The sequence below is a fragment of the Lissotriton helveticus genome, chromosome 4_1 (assembly GCF_964261635.1).
Source record: "Lissotriton helveticus chromosome 4_1, aLisHel1.1, whole genome shotgun sequence".
Classification (NCBI taxonomy): Eukaryota; Metazoa; Chordata; class Amphibia; order Caudata; family Salamandridae; genus Lissotriton; species Lissotriton helveticus.
This window is the reverse complement of record NC_136063.1, coordinates 914,685,272-914,708,289: the sequence shown is the minus strand read 5'-3', so window position 1 is coordinate 914,708,289 and position 23,018 is coordinate 914,685,272.

Genomic DNA, 23,018 nt, shown 5'->3' with positions numbered 1-23,018 from the left:
GAGTTGAAAAACAACCTGCTTACCGGAGTAACCCAATCGATATCGACAGATGAGGGGGGGATGCATGCGCTCTATACGAATAAAAGAACATTTTTAGAGCGTGCATGGGGCAGGTGAAAGTGAAAATAATGGCGGTGGCAGGGGAGCTTACCGCAATCAAGCGTAGCGTTCCGCGGAGCTAATGGTGTCCGTCGGGGCCTCGGGAGACCTAGAAGGAAACCCGAACCATTAAGGATATGTGGCAGCGAGCCGTTAAGGGAACGTGAGGAAGGGAGGGGTTGTAAACTTACCGGGTGAGTCGGTGCGCGAGTCTCCTCCCGGGCGTGCTCACAGAAGCGAGTGGCTACTGAATATAGTGAGAGCGGATAGGGCGAAGAACATGTGATGTTCAAGGGCATAGAAATGAACGAAGGACTAAGAACGGCGGCCATCTTAGGAGAGTGATTAAAGTGATGTGCCCAAGTGACATGCAAGTGACAGATTAACACATAAAAAACATATTAAACAGCACAATATTTACAATGAGTAACAGAGCTGGCTCTAAAGCCCACATTAGATTAAGGCAGTCCATTCATCCTGCAGGTTCAGCCCAGAATTCAAGCTATCAGTCTTTATAATCCATTTGAGCTCTTCCTTGTTCAGTAAGCGATTCAGATCACCACCCCTTGGTGGGACGATGACCTGAGAGATCACGGTCCAGCGGATGTCATTTTCCGTGTGGCCTTTTTCCAGAAAATGTTCAACCAACGGAGCATTGGGGGTTTTGCAGCGGACACGGCTCCGATGTTGCGATATCCTCAGCTTGATTTTTTGCTTAGTTTGGCCCACATATATCAAGTTGCATGGGCAAAAGATAGCATATATGATGTTGCAGCTATTGCAATTGGTAAATGTTTTCAATACATTTCACACATTTTTATATACGAATTCCTTACCATCTAGTGAATAATCGCATACAACACAGGTACCACATTTAGAGTGGCCACAGAGAGGTGGTAGTTGCCAATGGTCATGCAGTGTGGTGTTTCTCACCGATGGCAGTGCCGCCCTCACTAGCTGATCCTTTAGATTTTTATTCTTCTTGAATGCAAAAAGTGGAGTGTCCCAGTTTAGTGGGCCTGAGTTCAGTATGTGCCAGTTCTTTTTTATACATTGTTTGACACGATTAGAGATAGGAGAATAGGTTGTTACACATACCAATTTGTTGGATGGTTCTTTGGGTTTTGGCTCAAGGAGTGTTTGACGGGGACAGTACCAGGCTCTTTTCATAGAGTTTTTGATAAGCCGCCTGGGATATCCTCTCGTTCTCAGTTTTTCAAAAAGATTATTAGCTTCAAAGAAGTAATCCTCCTTTTTAAAGCAATTTCTCCTGAGTCTAAGGAATTGTGAGTATGGCAAGCTGTCCCTCAGGGCCCTGGGGTGACAGCTGTCATAACTCAGCAAAGTATTTCTTTCCGTGGTTTTACGGAACAAGGAGGTGTATAAAGTGCTATCTTGGTGTTGCACATTTAGGTCTAGAAAAGCGATATTGTGTTTATTGTGGGACAGGGTATATGTAAGGCCGTTGCAATTATTATTAAGCCAATGAAGAAGTCTCTAATCGTGTCAAACAATGTATAAAAAAGAACTGGCACATACTGAACTCAGGCCCACTAAACTGGGACACTCCACTTTTTGCATTCAAGAAGAATAAAAATCTAAAGGATCAGCTAGTGAGGGCGGCACTGCCATCGGTGAGAAACACCACACTGCATGACCATTGGCAACTACCACCTCTCTGTGGCCACTCTAAATGTGGTACCTGTGTTGTATGCGATTATTCACTAGATGGTAAGGAATTCGTATATAAAAATGTGTGAAATGTATTGAAAACATTTACCAATTGCAATAGCTGCAACATCATTTATGCTATCTTTTGCCCATGCAACTTGATATATGTGGGCCAAACTAAGCAAAAAATCAAGCTGAGGATATCGCAACATCGGAGCCGTGTCCGCTGCAAAACGCCCAATGCTCCGTTGGTTGAACATTTTCTGGAAAAAGGCCACACGGAAAATGACATCCGCTGAACCATGATCTCTCAGGTCATCGTCCCACCAAGGGGTGGTGATCTGAATCGCTTACTGAACAAGGAAGAGCTCAAATGGATTATAAAGACTGATAGCTTGAATTCTGGGCTGAACCTGCAGGATGAATGGACTGCCTTAATCTAATGTGGGCTTTAGAGCCAGCTCTGTTACTCATTGTAAATATTGTGCTGTTTAATATGTTTTTTATGTGTTAATCTGTCACTTGCATGTCACTTGGGCACATCACTTTAATCACTCTCCTAAGATGGCCGCCGTTCTTAGTCCTTCGTTCATTTCTATGCCCTTGAACATCACATGTTCTTCGCCCTATCCGCTCTCACTATATTCAGTAGCCACTCGCTTCTGTGAGCACGCCCGGGAGGAGACTCGCGCACCGACTCACCCGGTAAGTTTACAACCCCTCCCTTCCTCACGTTCCCTTAACGGCTCGCTGCCACATATCCTTAATGGTTCGGGTTTCCTTCTAGGTCTCCCGAGGCCCCGACGGACACCATTAGCTCCGCGGAACGCTACGCTTGATTGCGGTAATCTCCCCTGCCACCGCCATTATTTTCACTTTCACCTGCCCCATGCACGCTCTAAAAATGTTCTTTTATTCGTATAGAGCGCATGCATCCCCCCCTCATCTGCCGATATCGATTGGGTTACTCCGGTAAGCAGGTTGTTTTTCAACTCACACAATATCTTATGCGCCGCGAGGCCGTTTGGTTATTGCACACCCCACTGTCCATTACCGAATTCAGACGTTAAACCCACGGTTAGTGCACACCACTACCCGATCCAGTCTTTTGTAGTCATACCCACGACCGTGCATGCGTGATGCTCAACCACCAATCACTTTGCCTCGTTTACCCATTATGCCCACCATATCGTGCATGTTTTCTAGTTTCTGGGCCTTTCACATCAGTATATTATCTCGCGCCAGATCCACATTGTGCATGTATTCCTGATTCTGGGCATCTCTCATTAGCAAGTCTAAAATGCGCTCGTTTTGAATTCACCTGTAAAGGAATCAACTGCATCATTTTGTCACTACGAGTCACGCCCCTCCTTGAATACCGCTGCAATTTAAGTTTCTAGATGTAGGTATTTTGTCTCGCGCCAGATCCACATTGTGCATGTATTCCAGATTCTTGACAGTTCACATCAGCAAGTCTAAAATGCACTTGTTTTGAATTTCGCCTGTAAAGAAACCAACTAGATCAATTTGTCACTACAAGTCACCCCCCTTCTTTGAATACCTCTGCATTTTAAGTCTCTCAATGTGTATATTTCTTTCTCCTTCTAGGCAATTAGAGGCTAATCTTTACTAAGGCTTTCATTGAAATGTCCTGATGATGGTCCCTGTGATTTACTAAAGGGTCCAAAACGCCGTCGACTTAATTAGCACCAAATACTAAAAACGTGATTACTATGTAATGTAATGGTGCTTTGGTTCAAAAAATTCTGTACAATTGTATTGTTGACAGAAAACTTCTTTCTTGCCTTAAAAAGCCCTTCTTTGCTCTCTATACCCACCTTCTGTACCTGTTCTGTTAGTGCTGGGCACAGGCTTGTGTTCCACACTGGTTGAATTGTGGAAGGTACTTGTTGTGTTTCAATTATATGCATATTGAGTAAAATTTGCAGACCACTGTCCGGCTGGACATGTCACTCATAATATAGATTGACTCTGTTTTAGTTAGCGCTCCTGCACAAAGCGCAGAGGCGCGCTTTTAATTTTCCCTGCTCACCTCTTCCCTCACGGAATCCTGACGCTCACTCTCCACTCCTTCTGAGCGCACCGGCACGGCACAGCGCTGAACACAGCGGCGGCTCGCAGCGGCTGGGGCCGACATCTTGCATTGGGCTGCTCGGGTGAGGCGAGGCCACGGCCATCTTGGCCACACCCCCACGAGTACCGCCCCTACTTAGGAGCTCAGTTCTTCGCAAACCTTTGGCACTAGCAGGCGGCTGACCCTGTGGCAGGGGGTTCGCGCCTGTAGCTAAAGGAAGCTGCACCACTTGACTTGTTTCCAGGAAGAGACGCTGTTTTAGTTAGCGCTCCTGCACAAAGCGCAGAGGCGCGCTTTTAATTTTCCCTGCTCACCTCTTCCCTCACGGAATCCTGACGCTCACTCTCCACTCCTTCTGAGCGCACCGGCACGGCACAGCGCTGAACACAGCGGCGGCTCGCAGCGGCTGGGGCCGACATCTTGCATTGGGCTGCTCGGGTGAGGCGAGGCCACGGCCATCTTGGCCACACCCCCACGAGTACCGCCCCTACTTAAACGGGCCACCATGTGTCAGCGCAGCGGACGAGCGCAGCGGGCGCGACGGAGGCGCGCCGGAGTTGCGCCTGAGTTAAGCCCGTCTGCGCCCGTCCGCGGCCGACCGGGACCCGGGCCTACTCCCCCTGGCCACTTTTTAAAATACTCGTCGCTGGAACTTCTAAACCTACGCCCTTACACTCTCCAGGGTTCCTGCAAGCACTCTCTTGCCCCACGTACATTGACTTGCATTCAACGTTTGGGTCTTTCCTCTTTCCCCACTTCTGTGCCTCATGCCCAGGCTTTAATTCAACCCCTTCCTGAGCCTCAATCTGCATCTACGGCAAAGCACAGTTTACGCTGTTACTACCTCAATACTCGGTCCCTGGTTAAAAACCAAATAGACATTTTTCTTTTCTTGGAGGAGGTAAAACCCGACATTTTCTTATTAGCTGAAACCTGGCTAACCCTTCACTCCCTCCCCGATGTACTTGTTGCACTGCCCGCAGAATATTATATCTTGACAGCCAACCGTACACCTGGGAGGGCGGGAGGTGGAGTAGCAGCTATAATTCTGAAATCTCTCCATGTCAGGGAATTACCTTCCTTGACTCTTCCGGATACCGAGAACCTAGTGATTAACCTTGACACTGAAAGTGGGTCCCTTATTTTGGTTCTTATTTACCGGCCTCCCCAATATATGGCCAATTATCCATCTCTCCTGGCGGAGCAGCTGGCTTCATACGTAGTCAGCCACTCTAAAATCATCCTCATTGGGGACCTAAATTACTGGTTCGACAGCTCAGACATAGACACTCAAGCTGCTGAACTGAAAGACCTGCTTACAGATCTCAATCTAAATCAGCAAATTAATGTACCTACTCACCAGAAAGGCCACAGCTTGGACCAGATTTGGACGCATAATTTATCTTTATCCGACCCAGTTATCAGCCCTTGTATATGGTCGGACCATTTTACTATCTATTTTACAGTAGAAACATGTGGAAATGTCAGATCCAAGCCATGCAAGAGCAAAGAATTCCGCAAGTGGAAAACCATGGACCTTCCAGGATTTATTGACGTTTTAAGTAAAACCGTACCACCACCGTACGATGACCTGGACACCAGTGAGAGAGCGCTGTCTAACTGGCTACTCAACGCAGCTGACCTCTCAGCCCCCCTGGTACTGGTCCCTAATATCAGAGGGAATGAAGCTCACAAATGGTTCTCCCAAGAACTGAAAGAACTTAAACTGGGGGTCCGACAGAAGGAACGGAAATGGAGACAAGGTTACTCCTCTCAAGCCAGGATAGTGTACTGTACCGCAAGAAAGGAGTACCAAAAAATCTTGCTCCAACATAAATCCAACTACTTCTCCCAAAAATTTTTGACTACTTCAAACAAAACTAAAGTTGTTTTTAATATAGTCAATGAGCTCTGTGACGATGACAGGACAGCTCTCTCAATAGTTCCTACCCAGAAGTTGTGTAACTCTCTGAATGAATTTTTCAGAGAAAAGATTGTAATTATAAAACGCAACATTGCTAGCTCTCCTAAATCGTCCCCTTTGAATGATATTTTTAATAACCCTATTACATTAGATACCCTTCCTGCCATAGACCCTAAAATCTTTTCCACTCTCTTGGCACGGGTCAAGTCTGGTTCACCCGATGACATTTGCCCACCCCACATTTTCGCAGAGATTGGGCACTCTATTCCTCATGGGATCCTCCCTTTGCTCAACGACTCTCTTGACCAGGGAAAGGTCCCCGCAGGGTTCAAACATGCTCTATTGATTCCCCTGATCAAAAAACCCGGTCTTGATCCTCTTGATCCTTCTAACTATCGTCCGATATCCTTGTTGCCATTCCTTTCCAAAATCCTGGAGGCACATGTTGCTAGTTGTCTCTCTCACTTCATTGAATCTACTGGATACCTGGAGCTTAATCAAGCTGGGTTTCGACCGGGGCACTCAACCGAGATGGTGACACTGGCGGTCCAGAATGTACTTAGATGCAATGCAGACAAGGACATTCCCCAAGCACTGGTACTTCTTGACCTGTCGGCCGCATTCGACACGGTCGACCATACTATCTTGGTCGACCGTGTCGAACAGGCTGGCCTGAGAGGCTCGGCACTTAGATGGCTGAAGTCATTTATCTCGGAACGCACCCAGGCAGTGAGATTAGGAACCTTTACAGCCCCTAAAATCAAAAATGAATGTGGAGTCCCTCAGGGCTCGTCTCTGTCCCCACTTTTATTTAATTTGTATTTACGACCCTTGCTATTCTCATTAAAAAAGTTCAGAGCCTTAATTTTTAACTACGCAGATGATCTGCAATTGATCTTCTGTTTAGACACACCTGGCGCGGTCACCGAATTTCGGGAGACCATGGTTCACATTCAGAGATGGATGGGCATAAATCACTTAAAACTCAACCCAGGCAAAACTGAATTGATTTTGCCTGGGAAGAGTGCACTGTACTGGGGACCACATTTCTGGCCTCCAGAAATGGGTGACCCCCCGGCTAAGTCCCAAACAGTTAAGAGCCTTGGAATTTCTTTTAATGAAGATCTATCGCTCAAAAATCAGGTAGGGACTGTGGTATCTGCAAGTTTCTTTCAACTTCGCAAGATTAAGAAGATCGCCCACCTTTTAACCCACCCTGCTCTGATTCAGGTCATTATCGCTCTTGTGTTGTCCCGTCTGGACTATTCCAACAGTCTGTACTTGGGTCTTCCAGCGGGGCAGCTCAAGAGACTTCAACTGGTCCAAAACCAAGCGGCCAGGTTGATCTGCAAGATCCCTAAGTGGCAGTCCATTAGACCAGGACTGGCCAGTCTCCACTGGTTGCCAGTAGCGCAGAGAGCAGCTTTTAAAGCAGGATGCATTATCTTCAGGGCTCTACAAGGTAAGGGTCCCGGATTTATTAGCAGCCTGCTTGTTAGTTACACTCCCTCTCGCGCTCTCCGCTCAGGTCAAAAGAACCTGTTAGTGGTGCCGCGAATCAGGAAACAACGCCAAGGAGGTGGATCTTTCCATTTTTTGGCCCCCTCCCTGTGGAACTCTTTGCCATTGCCGTTAAGGCTCCATGAAGATCTGTTAGCCTTCAGACAGGCTTTTAAAACTTGGCTCTTCAAGCAAGCTTACCCTTAGTTAATCCCGTTTCCTTTTTTTCTGTTACATGTTATGTTGTGCCAGTTTTCCACAGCGCCATGAAGCCTATGGGCGTACGTGCGCTTAATAAATTTAATTTAACATAACATAACATAACTCTGTCTATATTGATTTTTCTCTTATATTTCTTGAATGCGTGGGACCACTGTTGCATGTACAAAGTATGTTCCCCGAGGTCCCTGCTGATCAATTTGGGGTCCCTTGTTGTTGCTAACTTATTATTTGATTGGGGCTTCCATCCCGTCTGTCTGTCTGTCTGTCTGTCTGTCTGTCTGTCTGTCTGTCCGTCCGTCCGTCCGTCCGTCCGTCCGTCCGTCCTTCCGTCCTTCCGTCTGTCTGTCTATCTATCTATCACTTAGACATGATAAACTATGCTTCTCTGGGTATGGAAATGAGGCTGCCGTTATATATGTTTCCTTGTACATCTAACTATTCTTATTATAACAAGATACATTAATATACAAGATACATATGTATATCAGACCATGTAAATGTTGCTGTATTGATGCACATTTGAATTTATATATAGAGGGTGTGAGAAGTTACCTGGTATGTGATGTCCACTAATGTAAGTGTGCATCCTGCACCAGTCCAGACAACCCTTATGGTAATTTAAGAATACTTAGCCAACCTTAGAAAGCTATCTAAGTGGTAGCTGTGGGGATCAGGCCTTCGGGCTTAGTCCAGAAAGAGTGTAAAGCTGCTTGTTTTTACATAATGCATTCTTATAGTATTGATTAAGTGAAAAAGAACCACACAAGGTATTTATAAAAAATGTATTTATTATATAATACTCTCTACCATGTTTAGAGATCTTCTACCCAGAGATAAACACAATGCACACAATACTTTGCATAGAAATACAGTACATAGCACAGCATACACAGTGAGACCCAGGGGAGGACCAAACCATACACTAAGAAAGTGGAATAAGAACTACGACTCGGGTCAAGACGATGTCAATAAGATGTAGACGTGCTGGGGGCCCAAGGAACTACCCAAGGTGAGTGACTAGCTAACCCACAGAGCGCGTGTGCAGTGAAAGAACACAACCGCATGCTCTGTACAAATCAATGTGTAAATCGTGTTTAGAATTTTAAAGATTAAGGACCCTTCCCAGTGGACCCTGAAGAAACCCAGTGGAAGACAGAAGGTTGGAGAGCCACTCCACCTGTGGATACCCTAGTACTCATGTTACCTACACCCGGGAAGTCAAGTGCATAGGTGTGAAGTGGTGTCGGAAACCGCTGTTGAAAGCTAATAGAGTACTTCAGGAAAGTGTTGTTGCTGAAGAAGGAGAAATTGTCCGGTGAAATCCAAAGGTGGATTCTAGTTTAGAGGTACCTGCAAGCAGAGGGGACAGAGCCTATGTCACTCAGGAGTGACGAGGAGATCTGGAAGACAAAAGCCTACCAATGTTGGGAGTTTCATGGGAGTTGTCAAGGACATTGACTCTGCAGCTGTGAGGACCAGGCGATGTTGAGGAAGACCAGGAGCCATTCACGAGCTGTCCCACATCGGATGTCAAGTGCTGAGGGGTCAGTGTCTGGCGGAAGCACTAACACGCCTTGGTAAGGGCAACCAACACAGAAGTCGTAGAAGGTGCAATGTCGGGACCAGCGAGGTCCAGGGGACTCACCACAAACAGGGGAGTCAGGACACGCCTCAAGCAATCAGAGGAGCCCAAAAGAAACAAAGGTGACCCTCAACAGGACCCACAGGCCGAAGGCACTGAAGTCACAAGAGGACCTTGAGCAGTTCACCAAAAGATGCAGCCCACGGTACAAGCACTATGGTATGGGCAAGGATTCTGTTCACTGGAGATGCTTGAGGTCAGGACTACTTGAAGCCTGAAGATCTCGGTGGAAGGAAGCCAACAAGCCTTCGCAACAGCAAGTCAATGCGGTGCACATGGGTTCAGTTCCTGCTGCTCCCACGAGGGATACTGCCCTCAAATTTGGTGAGAGTGCAGGGGAAGCCTTGAAAGCTGTGGAGAACTACCACCTGTGTTACAGAACCTTTCAGAATTTGTAGGAGCTCAGGATCAGCAGACTGGTCAGCTGGGTTGAGGTGCCCGCAGATGCAGGGAAGTGACTCCTTCACTTCAGGGGCGATTCCTTCAGGTGTCTTGGATGCCCACAGGCCTAGATGATGCAGCAGACTGAAAGGGGGATGAAGACGAGCCGAAACGAAGTCCAGCGAAGTCCAGAGTGCCCAGATGGTAGCAGTAGAAGTAGTTTCTGAATTGAATCTTGTCCAACGATGAATCTAGGGACCTACACCCAGGTAAGCCATTAAGTACCCTAAGGAAAGGGTTGGGACGATTCAGGAGACCCTCCCAGGGGAGGGTCTGGACAGGGGGGGGTTACTTCCATGTCCTTTGTCTAGTTACTCCACAGAGTGGTAGCCAATGGCTCCCGGAGCTGGTTTGAACTGGACTATGCATGGGGACATCAAATGAGTCCCTCATGCAGACTGAGTAGGGCTGGCAAGTGCACCCACCCAGCCCCAATACACTAAATCATGTCTGGGAGGTGGTCACACTCCCTGTGACAGGACACCTATTGTTCTGCCTTTCCCTGCTCAAGCTTGGCTCAGCAGCAGGAGGGCAGAATCGTGTCTCTGGTCGGCAGCAATCATTTTGTGCTGTCCGGGTCTAGTAGACTGGTACCAGGAGCACTGAGAACCTAACAGAGGGCTATTCCGGTGCTGTAATCATAGCACCCACACCGTTTATGGTGTGGGAGCTATAATTCCAACATGTTTGATACCAAACATGATAGGATTCGTTACAGCCGATTTTGAGATTGTCTTCTCGTAATTATGCGGTGCCCCTCTGTGGCTGCTTCACTTACAACCCGGGAGTATGGATTCTGTAGGCTGTAGGGGTGTCCTGTTCATGCAGGGGCATCCTCACATTTAGAACCAATCACCCTTCCTTCAGGATTGCAGGGGCCTGCTAAAGGGGTGACTTATAGGTTTTGAGTGCATTGACCCTAGATATAGGAAACCTACATCTTTCGTAAGTGGTGCAAGCACCAGCTTACCAATGCTGCCATGGCAGGACTGTACTCTAGTTACAGTTTGAATGGCCTCCCATGGGTGGCATATTACATGCTTCAGACCATGGAAGACCTCTGGGGTACCTATGCCTTGGGCACCTTAGTACCATATACTAGGGACTGATATGGATACCCCAATTTAATGGAGAAAGCAGAAAGACTGAGGTACTGATTAGCAGGATCCCAGGCCGACTAGCCAAAATAACTTAGCACCAGGCAAAAAGAAGGGGTAACCATGCAGAAGGATCCTACCTTCCTATAGAGGGTTTATGCCAATTTGTCATTTGTTGAAGAGAAATCGACTCCCTTCAACCTTTAGCTCACCGCTCTTCTCTCATGCCCATCCCAAAGCTTTCTGACTGAACTCCCAAATATACTTTTAGCCAATTCACTCAACTAACAGGTGCACATGGCCACTTCGCCTAATAACAACTTAAAATTCTCCCTTTTCTAATGCATACCCATTATTTTATCTGAACTCAAAACACTACTAAACTCACAAGAATGCAAGAGCACTAATAATTCATCTGCAAGGAAAAATACAGCACAGATTACCAATCTACTAACTATGTAACTTTAATCTTATGTTACGGAGTTGCATGCTACTCGCTGCAAAGTGCTTCAATGCCTCATCAGAGGTAGTAAGCACTATATAAATATAGTTTACAATATTTTAGAAAGGTTGTGTTAAAAGAGAGTTAGGGTTAAGATCTTGGAAAATAAAAAACTATTGATAATTTAAACAATTGTCATTCCTTTAAAAAACAGCATATTGAAAGGCAGGCCTGTGCCCAATCCCTTGGTGAACAGAATTAACAATTCACAGGCTTTAATCAAGTGCAGCAGGGCTTGCACTTTTCGCCTGGCCTTTTGCTTGGTATGCAGCTCACATGTTGACATAAAATACTGTGTATGGGAGCTGAATGCAGGAGGTGGTGTTCAGCTAGGAGCTGAGCTCAGCCCGCCATGGACTTAACCAACTGTAGTGTAGTTCCTATATTCCCAATAGGCTCTGCGCATTGGAATAACATAAACGATAGTTTAGACGTAGGACTGAGGTCGACTAGGTCTCTACTGAATATGTTAGACTTAATTATGAATGCCAGCTAGCTCAGAGGTCACTAGAAACTTTCTTGAATGTTCAGGAAGGAGTTAGAGTAGGAGTTAGTTAGTTTCCTGATTAGACAAGAAGGGATTAGTTTCTGACAACCGCATAAACATGACAACTTTGCTCCCTCCAGAACAAGGAGTATATCTCCAGAGTCCTGTGAAAACAATATACAGATATTTCACCAGGAGTGCAGATAAATAGAGAGACGGGCGTTTTTCAATAAAATGTGTTATTTATTGAGCAGTCCTCTTTCTCATGGAAGAGGAGTGAATTGCCACAAATGCAATACTTATCATGAAGTAAAGTGCGTACAGTAAAAGGAGTATTATAAAATAATACTGTAAAAGCATTTATATGGTTTCTGAGCCATATGATACTTAAAACTGATAAAATATATACATGCATAAAATCATTGACTAAACGTACTCAACTGGTGCTTCTAAGATACGCCTACCCCGGTGTACCTAACCTAAGCCTAATACGTGGGAAGGAGTAAGTGAGCTGCAGTATAAGTTAAGTTAGTTTTTGCCAAGAAACTGAGTCAAGAATTCTCTAAAGATCTACTCAGCTCTGTACCTTGGTTTATAGAATGAAGAAGGTCTTGTATCTCTTTCTCAGGACTTGATCTCCCAGCAACCCGCAAGGGTGACTGGAAACACTGGAGCTGGAATTTCTCGGCAGGAGAAAAGACAGTGTCTCTCTCAGTGCGTCAAGGGGAGGGTCGGCTTCCTTCGGCACTCGCATCAGCTGGGCGTCGGGCAAGTAGATAGCCGCTCTGCTCCAAACCACCATGTGTTTGCTTAAGGCAAACGTTGGTATATTTATACCTGAAAGGTGCCGAGTTTGACGTAAGGTTGGACATAAGACGTCAATAAGAACTTACAGTTCTTTCTGGACTCCAGGAGTTCATGTTCAAATCAAAACAAAAGCAGGGGGAATTCCCGGGCTGCTGGAGGCTTGGTTTGTTTAAAGAACGCGTTGTACTTTCTAGGAGTCTATGGGAGTAGCCTTGCCTTATTTGGACTGCATTGGCTATTACTAAATATGGATATGATTCGTATGCCTTTATAAGGATATGTTTTGTTATAACCGCATAAGGGCATGAATCGGGAATATTTAAATAGGGTCCTAGATACATTCACAACACGACTGTACACATGGCTGTGGGGGCTCAAGATAAGGCCTGACCTTTCCTCAGGTACCACACCTGCCCCTATGTGGCCATAATCCATGTACTTTGCCTACATCAGTGCACATCATGGAAAGAGCATGCACTGATCTTAGGCCAGACCATGCATCTGCCATCATCTCCTCAAAACATTTACACACTGGCTGTGCACAGGAATATCTGAGGACAGGTATTGGCCTACAGATACTTCGTGTGCCAAGCCCTATCGTACACAACATGATTATGCATAGTTTTTGAGTGAATGCAGCAGATTTCATATCCCACTTAAAATAGCTGTACATGACATTCAGCAGCACACAGTACTTTCAGGGCTTAGGACAAAGACGAAGAAAAAGATGAATGAGGTGTCAAAAATATTTTCATGTGGCCGAGTAGTCTGCATTAAATATATCATGCTATCAGAACGCCATGTGAAGTTCTGGCACTCATTTCATGCAACCTCCACTGTATAGTTATAGTTAGGTCATAATTTCCATAGGAAAAGTATATTTTGTTTCTCTAATAACTTTAGCACCACTTAGGAAGTCTGCATGAAAGTTCCAAAAAAATGTTATCAACATTGGCCCATTCATGGAACATTTTGCATTGATCCATCAAGCAGGGCCAAGAAAATGGGGGTACCAAAATAATGATTTGAAAGTGATTTGCTATAGGAAACTCTCTATTACAGAAAAAAAAACTGAATGGAATTACACTAAATTTGAGCAAAATCTAGAATGTTACTCAGAAAGTGGGCTTTTTGGGGTTTAGTTTTTGAAAATTAGTGTTCAAAGAGGTGAGCTGTTTGATAAATTTGGATGGTGGGTCTTTCAGGATTCCTGATGTACCAAACCTTTTAAAAAAGTAGGACCGTCTGATTAACTGATGGAGCATTTTGTTACCATAAGACTGGTACCAGTCACATGGTACCGAGTGATCTGTGTGGCTGAACAACATGACACCAAAAAGAAGAAAATCAAATATCGAGTACCCTGCGATGTGGATTTTAACATTTTCTTTTAATTCTGCCATAAAGCGTTAAGCACAGCCATAGTCAGCTGATTGTGCTAGACTAGAACTCATGAGAGATTTATGGCTGACCTTGACGAAGCTTTGATCACATACTGAAATCAGGTTTGACTCAGTGGGAAGTTCTACCTTCTGACTCAGTTCTGAGAAGAAAATCAAAAATCCTCAGCAGCGTTTGTCAGAGGGCTGTGGTCAAAAAGGGCTCCATGAGGCTGGACGAGATCCCAGTGAAGCCATAGACTTTTGGTAGGAACAATTCAAAATTTGTGCCCAAGGAAGGTTACTTGCTAGCCTGATATATGTGGCAACTTCACCCAATGAAGATTTCTACGTATGGACTTAGTCACATTGTTTTAGCTTGGGATCTGTAGCCAAACAGGGATCCACAAGGTTAGATACCCTCTTTGCAACATCCCACTGAAAGAGATTTGCTGCTGTGGAAAAGGTTTGAGCATGAGCAGCATGAATCTTTGGCCGATTAGCAAAACAGATTGACTTGGCAGGTTTGTACTGGTACCCTGGAGGTCTTTGGCCCCAAAACATCTCTAAGACCCAGGTTTTTCAGGACTTTAGAAGAGGTACATTTTAACATAGCCAGGGATCCTAGGACCTCAGGAATAGCACATAGGGGTCTGGACTCACTCCAACAGAAGCACCCAGAAGAACCAAGGCAAAGATGGGATCTTCAGGAAAAGGGGTTTCTCCCAGCTTGTCCCTGTGGCTTAAACAGATGTTAGACAATTTTCACTTGGAGTCCACTTCTTTGCCCTTGGTGCAGATGGGAGCATGTCCACTGCATTAGGTCTACTCACTGTTTCGAACAGCATGTGCAATTTTTCTTCCCCTTCAGGCGGCAGATCCTTCTCCCACCTCGCCGCCAAGACCTGGAACACCCTCCCCATCCACCTACGGCAGACCCAAGACCTGCTAACCTTCAGAAAACTCCTCATGACCTGGCTTTTCGAGCAGTAGCAGCATTCCCCACCCCAGCGCCTTGAGACCCTCATGGGTGAGTAGTGGGCTTTACAAATGATATGATTGATTGATTGATTGAATCACACGAGATCCAGTTTACAGCTCTGCAAAGTAAAGTTGAGGATTAAGAGAATCGGCAACGATGTAACAACATTTGTCTGTTTTGCATGCCCAAAAATGAAGGAGGCTCTGATCCCAGAGCATTCATTTTATAGTTACTCAAAAGTGTATTTCCTGATCTGGACGACTGGGACTGGGACAGTCAAGTACAAGGAGCCCATAGATTAACATCTGCTATCAACAACCCTCCCAGGCCCCTTCCCTCACCCTTTTGTTATCTTTTTCGGATATTATCTCCTACGACAAGCAGTTTCCATCAAAGCCCGTCCTACTGCCCCTATCAGAGTGGGCCTGTATTCTATCTTTTGTAAGTCTGACCTATGCAACAACACAATGGATATGCGAAAGAAACTGCATCAGTTTATAGCTTGAGATATAATGATCAAAAACGGCCAAGTTCAATTGGTATATACTAAATGTTGTTGTTGTTGTTGTATAGCTTTATTTCGAAATATTTCATTTCATAAAAGCGTTACAGTAAAAACAGATGCAGAAATAAAAACAGTTATACAGTTTGGCCATCAAGACAGACAGATCGCTAAAAAAAAAACCAATGTAAAATATACAACAATGGTAAGAACCATCCATCTATAAACATTTGTAGAGACACATAATTAATCATCCTTGGGGGAGGAAGAGGGACACAGCAATAAACAACGGGGCCAATGGGATGTGGATTGGTACCCTTACTGGAGGATCATTTTCCTCGCAGATCTTATCCTCCAAGCCCACCTCAAGAATTTTGCCAGGCCACATGCAAGCAAGGGGTGAGGGTCTGATCTTAGCAACTGTAAGGCCTCCAAATATGACCGGGTGCCCAGCCTCAAACAGAGTGGTTTTAACCATCTGCGGCGAGGAGCAGCATATGCTGGGCACTCAAACATTAGATGGGAAATGGATTCATCCCTATTCGTACAAAAAGGGCAAGTTGCTATAGTTTGCCAAGGTGGTTTCCAATTTGCTGTCCATGTGCCAAGGGGCAGAACACCAACCCTGAATTTAAAATACAACGCCCTGTCTGTTGGGTTGGAGATCATGTCAAGGTAGGGTTCTCTGGAAGGGCAGCCTTTAGTAACCAAAAACTCCACAGCAGATCTACATAAGTTGGAGTGATTCGCTCTCTCATTTTCCACCCACGACCAGAATATTTTCTTTAACAATTGTTTGGGTGGTGATGATCTATTGGCCCAAGCGTCATCCAGACCCAGTTCACAAAGAAGGCGTTTTACTTCCGAGAGCCAACTGATCTTACACCAACCCGGGGTTGAGAGAAGTTCGCGTAATGCATCCGCGTAACTTGAAAGTTCAGGGACATTCCATATACGGGCCCATAAAAGAAGGGGACGTAGCTTGGCCTGCTCGGCTATGGATCGTGTGCCTGTATCAAATAGAAGAGGAAGAGTAGGGGAGCTATGAGGGAGCCTCATTAAGTCTTTGTGGAATTTGTTCTCAAGATGGGATAGAGTGTCAAATTTCTGGGTACCCCACAACTCAGCCCCATACAGTGCCGCACTCACAGCTTTTGCCCTATAGATATCTAATATCACCCCGATGGGTTTAAGGGAAGAGGCACGATGTTCTTTTAATAGGGCGCCCGTGACCCTCCTATGAGTCAGGATGATTTTTTGGTGGTGCGCCTTCCAACTCATGGAGTCACAGAGTCGGATTCCTAAGTAATCGAATTCCCTTACCCTTTCTAATGGAACTGAGTCCAGGAATGGAGGGTGGACTGTCTTCCTGGGGGGATTCAGCACCAGGAACTTGGTTTTACTGATGTTGATAGCCAAGCCCCTGGCGTCACAGAAGCCCTGGAACCTCGTTAACAGGGTTTGGAGGCCCATCGGGGATTTCGAAATCAACAGGGTATCATCTGCAAACAGGAGTGTTGGTATCTTCCTGCCCGCCAGGGAGGGAGCATCTGCAGGTAGTTGGAGAAGATGCTCCACCACTCCGTTTAGATATAATGAAAACAGAGTGGGGGCTAGCACACACCCCTGGCGGACACCCCTGTCTACAGAGATGCGGGATGTTTTTTGGCCCTGCGCACCCCATCTGATTTGGCCAAAATTGCTTTCATGGAATTTAATGATTAATGCCAACAAATACGCGGGCATGCCCAGACCCTCAAGGACAGCCCACAATTGGTTGCGTGGGACTAGGTCAAAGGCAGTCCGCAGATCTATAAAGGCGAGGTACAGACTGCCTTTGCCCAGTTTAACCACTTTCCAATAAAGCATTAGGAAACGAAATGTCTGCTCGATCGTGCCAGTTCCTGGTCTGAAACCGGCCTGAAAGTCAGACAAAACCTGCATTTCCTCAGCCCACTGCAGAATCCTCCCTAAAACTACCTTCCCTGCTACCTTCTGGGTGGAATCAAGCAGACTTATAGGTCGGTAGTTGGCAGGGTCGTCCCTGCACCCTTTTTTTAAAATAGGGACGACTTCCGCACCCCTCCATGAATCCGGGAAGCCTCCGCCCTCCAAGGCCTCATTCAGGAGTTTGGCAATGAATAAGCTCCACACCTCTATATTAATCCGGAGCAAGTCACCAGGGACGCCATCTGGGCCCGCCGCCTTATTGGGCACAATACACCTGATCGCTATTTCAACCTCCTTAGGTGAGAAAGTGGGGTCTAGGTGAAGGCTATTGTCTGGTGCTACATAACTGGGACCCCTACTCTGGCCCAAGGCCCCCAGGGAGTTGGAATAGAGTTTTGAAAAGTGAGCCAGCCAGGCAACCCCTGTGATGTTGCATGTCAGCAGTGAATCAATAGGCCTATCCCTGCCTCTAAGCAAGGCCCAGAAAGCCCTTGAATCCTTTCTGGAGCCAGCATCCATTAGATCACTCCAGAAATTGGTTTTGTGAGTGTCCCTTGCCACTGCTTGGGCTTTTTTATATTTTTTCCTAGCAAGTGAAATCAGAGCGGGGTCTTCAATACCAACCGCCCGGATAAGATCGCTTTTAGCCAGGCGGCAGGCGGGGGAGTACCATTGGTCTCTACCCCTGGTCACAGTTCTCCGCTTAGCCCTGCCCCTCCCCTGAGGAACTATGAACAGGTTGCTAAGTGATGCGATGGTCTCCGTAAATGTCCTGAGAACGGCATTATCGGAATCCAATGTACCCAAGAAACACTTAGCTTCCATCATTATGGTCCTTGCTTGGGCCATTCTTGGTTCGTCCGAAGCAACTTTAGCCCATTTCAAGCGCCTCCCGCAATTAGATGGAACAACTTCATGGGATGATTTCCAAATGGACCGGGGCGAAACTGGATCCCCTGTCTCCCACGGGAGGGCAAGTGATAGGACCAAGGGATTATGGTCACTATCCGATGTTTGTTGGACATCCATGTCGAGAAGGTACTCCCACAAGTTGTGATTTAACAATATATAATCTATTCTCGAGGTGTGGCCCACCCTATTGAAGGTGTGCGCACCCCTAGTATCTGATTTGGAACGGCCATTTGTGGCTCTGAGGGCATATTCCAAACAAAGAGAATTGATATCAATGGCATTCTGTGTCCATTTTTTGATGGGGTCAAGGAAGAGCAAGGGGATGCCTCTCTTAGCATCATCCTCCCAGGTGTCCAAAATGTCTTCGCTGGCCAGCGGTTCGAAACAGCAATTGAAATCCCCAGCCAAGACAATGAGGGAGTCAATGTTGCAACCACTAAGCTCCTCTTCAACTCCAGTTGAAGATAGGGAAGAGGAGTTCCCCACCCTGGCCCCCCTGAGGTACAAGTTGAACAGTTCAAAGGACCTGCCCCCCGGACACTGGATAGTGAGTCTCATAAGATCTGGGGATTGGGTATTTATGTGTTTTATAGTGAGCCCCAGAGAGATACTGACCCAGATAAGAAGGCCACCAGAAGGGCGGCCTTTACTGCCTTTGGACCTTTGGACCTGGAAGCTGGCACAGAGTATGTCGTGAAACCGACCCTGTGCAAAGGCTCCAAGCACCAGGTTTCTTGTAGAAGACAAATCCCGAAGGGCTCCACAAAGGAATTCCAATCTGGCTTATCGAAATTTCGAGCAAGCCCTGCCACATTCCAGCTTAGGACCTTGAGCTGGGAATTGCCTGCCGAACTTTCGCAGGACTGGGGGGCAGAAGCTGGGGAAGCAGCGTGAATGCCGCCAAGCCGGGAAGACTGGGGAGGAGCTATGGGTGGCGACAAATCAGGGGCTATCGTGCTCACGACTGTGAAAGTGCTGGTGGTACAGTCAGGTTTAGAAGGGTGCAGCAAGCCCTGTACAGAGGAAACCTGGGTCATAGGCTGGATCAAAGGGGCAGTACTAGTCACACCCAGGGTAGTCAACAGAGGGGAGATCTTACCTTCCAATTGAGAGGTATTGGATTTAATTAATGGTACCGGAGCTGGTGACATTAGGAGTCAATCAACATCCTCAAGGCTGCCAAACCTATACTAAATGATATTGTCCTTCTGATTTGCCCTTTATATGTACTAATGATACTACGTTCTATACTTTTCACTTTTCTATTTTTTTGTTCTAAAGACCCTTCTCAGCAATGAATCTCATGGTATACTGGAGTGGTGGGGCGGTTCTCAGGGTGCTGGCGCTCTCACTAACTGTCTGGCTATCGACAGCAGGGAGGGGGTGATTCTTTTCTTAGGATACAGGGTGGGATTTAGGTGGGTTCGTTTTGGGATGGTGGGAGGGTTTAGCTTCAAGGCGTTGGTTAAAGGCAAAGGGGGTATATGAACAGATTGGCAGCGAGTAGTTATTAAGCTGCATTTATACCAGGCGGTACCATGAATAAAGTCCGCAAATGCATGCATCACACTAAAAAAGTACTTTTTCACAAGGACAACTTTTACAGTGATCAATCTTTGATTTTTCTATGGCATTACTTAAATGCTTATGTTGGAATGTCTCCGGTCTGAAAACTGCTAGCAAATGTTGGCTTGTTCGGGAAGAGCTAAACATATATAAACCACACCTGGTATTCTTATCGGAAAATCATCTAGCCATTAAAGATAGTACACTTCTTAATTAACTAAAATATCATACTATTGTCTGTACCTCACAAAGTCTTTCAATTAGATGAATTGCAATCCTTGCTAGCAAAACACTTACTTACAGAATTCTCAGAGTTTTAGTAGACTCAAGAGGGAGGTGCGTAATCACTCAGATGGCTATTTCTGATGTGAAATACGTTTTCATTAATTTGTATGGCCCCAAAGCTGATGACGGAGAGATTTTTAAAGACTTCATTGGAACTACAAAAAAAAAATAATAAATAAATAAATATGTCTCTTAGACTTGTAACATGGAACGTATGTGGCTTAAATGATATCCAAAAAAGACAGAAAATAGGAGTTCGTCTGCGCCAGATGAATGTGGATTTTGTATTTCTGCAAGAGACACATATAATGAGTTCCCATGAGTTTTGCCTTAATCAGTTGGGGTTCCACCTATTAGTAAAATCCAAACAAGATACAAAAAATAGAGGGGTAGCAATTTTGTCGAGGAGTAAAAATGTGAAAACAGGGAAGAAGTTAGAAGATAAATGGGGTAGATGGGCTTTGACGGAGATTTTGATAGAAGGAGTATGGATAACATTAGTGGCGGTATACGGCTCAACTCAGGATGACCCAGAAATAATGCACTTTCTAGATGCCGAGCTAGCTACCTGGTCCCCACAGGTTATTATAGGCGGGGATTTGAATATTAACGGGGCTGAGGGATTGGAATTTGGAAGTTATAAAGGTCGGAAGAAAAGAGTGCATAAGGCTCTTGTGGAACTTATGGAAAATAATAATCTGCAAGATGTCTGGGGCACAACTAGATCAGAACAAAAAGGATACACATATTATTTTGCACCACACCAAATCTGTGTTAGATTAGATTATTTTATGATATCAAAGGATCTAATGACTAGAGTTAAAATTGACAGACTCCCAAGAATTTTTAGTGATCACAATCCATTAGTATTAACGATGAAGTTAGAAGGAGGTACTAGATCAAATCGGGTATGGACATTTGAAAGAAAGTTGTTGTTGGAGGATGATTATCTCTTGCATATGTCAAAATGGATAACTGAGTTTTTTGAAAACAATAGAGGGAGTGCTCCAGTGGGAGTGATCTGGGATGCTTTTAAGGCGGGTGTGCGTGGAGAAACATGTAGTTATAGTGCATACAAACGGAAAGTAGAAGGGCTCCATCAAAGGGAGATAGAAAGGGCTGTATCAGAGGTAGAAGAACAACTTAACAACTGTGTTGCTAGAGGTGAACCAACTGAACAATATATTGTAGCCTTAATGAAAGTAAAAAGTGAAGCTGAAGAAGATCTGGCGAGAAAGGCAGCACAATATTATACTATCAGAAGGGAGAAGTGTTATGAATAGAACGAAAAAGTTGGTCATGTTCTTGCCATGCGCACTAGGCAGATAGCGGCAGATGGGACGGTTAAGGAAATTAGGGACGAAAATGGCAAACTGCATTCAGATTCTATAGAGATTAGGGAAGTGTTTAGGAAATTCTATCAGTTATTATATGATACCCAACTTTCATGTAATAAGGAAGAGATAAGGGAGTACCTCCAGAATATCCCAGTTGAAAGAGTCTCCAATGAAGACGCAGAAGTATTAGAAAACTCGTTGGATAACTTGGAGATTAAAGAGGCTATGTGTAGTCTCTCTTCAGGAAAGGCAGCTGGTCCGGACCAGATACCGCTAGAATTGTATAAAACTTTCTGGGGGAGTTTGGGTCAAGACTTATGTAAAACCTTTCAAGATGCTCAGCTGGGTGAGTCTATCCCAAAGTCATGGGGGGTGCTGATATAGTTTTAATATTAAAAAAGGGGAATCCGGCAACCGAGCCAGGATCATATCGTCCCATTACGCTGATGAATAATGACACCAAAATATATTCAAAAGCCTTGGCAATAAGATTTGCGGGAGTGATATCTGCTTTAGTTAGCAGGAATCAACATGGATTCATTCCTTGAAGAGGAACGACACACCACACTAGAAAAGTTATAACTTTGTTCGATGCTGCTGAGGTCACAGGAGATCCGATGGCCGTAATGTTGCTGTATGCTGAAAAAGCATTTGATCGGGTCTCCTGGGACTATCTGTGGCACATTTTAGTAAGAGCTGGGTTTCAGGGTGGCTTCATTAAAGCTTTACAGACTCTGTACAAGGAACCGGTTGCAGCTTTAAGAGTGAATGGGGGTATTACGGGACAATTTACGATTAAAAGAGGTACACGGCAGGGATGCCCATGTTCCCCGCTCCTATTTGCTATGTATATGGACCCACTGATCCGCAGGCTAGAATTGTGCCCAGAGATTAATCCATTACATACATTACTGGGACCCTGTAAAGTACTTGCTTACGCTGATGACGTGGCGGTAATAACACCAAACCCCACGGAAGCGAATGAATTAATAGAGGTAGAAGCTCGTAGGTTTGGACAAGTTTCGGGCTACGCCTTAAATGCCTCAAAGACTCAAATTATTAAAAACTCAGTGACTGTCTGCAACAATAACCGAGTGGTTGACGCAGGGACCTATCTAGGAATCATTATTTCAGCAGATATAAACACCTTGGTGGAAAAAAATATCGTCCCAATAATAAATAAAACAAAGAAAGACCTGGATCGCTGTGAGAACCTACACCTCTCGTTAGTAGGTTGGGTCAACATTATTAAAATGATGGTGTTGCCAACATTTTTGTATATCTTTAGGGCAGTACCACTTTTAGTTGACAACAAATGGTTTAAAACTTGTGAACAAATGATTAATCGTTTTATTTGGGCCAAAGGTAAGACACGTAGGGCATTGAGGTATATGTCGCTACCTAGGGAGAGAGGGGGCTGGTCGTTACCAGATTTAAAGGTGTATTATTGGGCTGCAGCACTACAAAATATGTTGGGACTAGTTGGGGGGGCTGAGGCGGATGCCTGGGATAATATTGGCTCGCTAGCTATTTATGGTTTGGTTTTGGGTAGAAATGCAGAAAATGTCTTTTTGAGATTCACGGAGGAAAGCTACTACAAAAGAACACGATTCAAGAC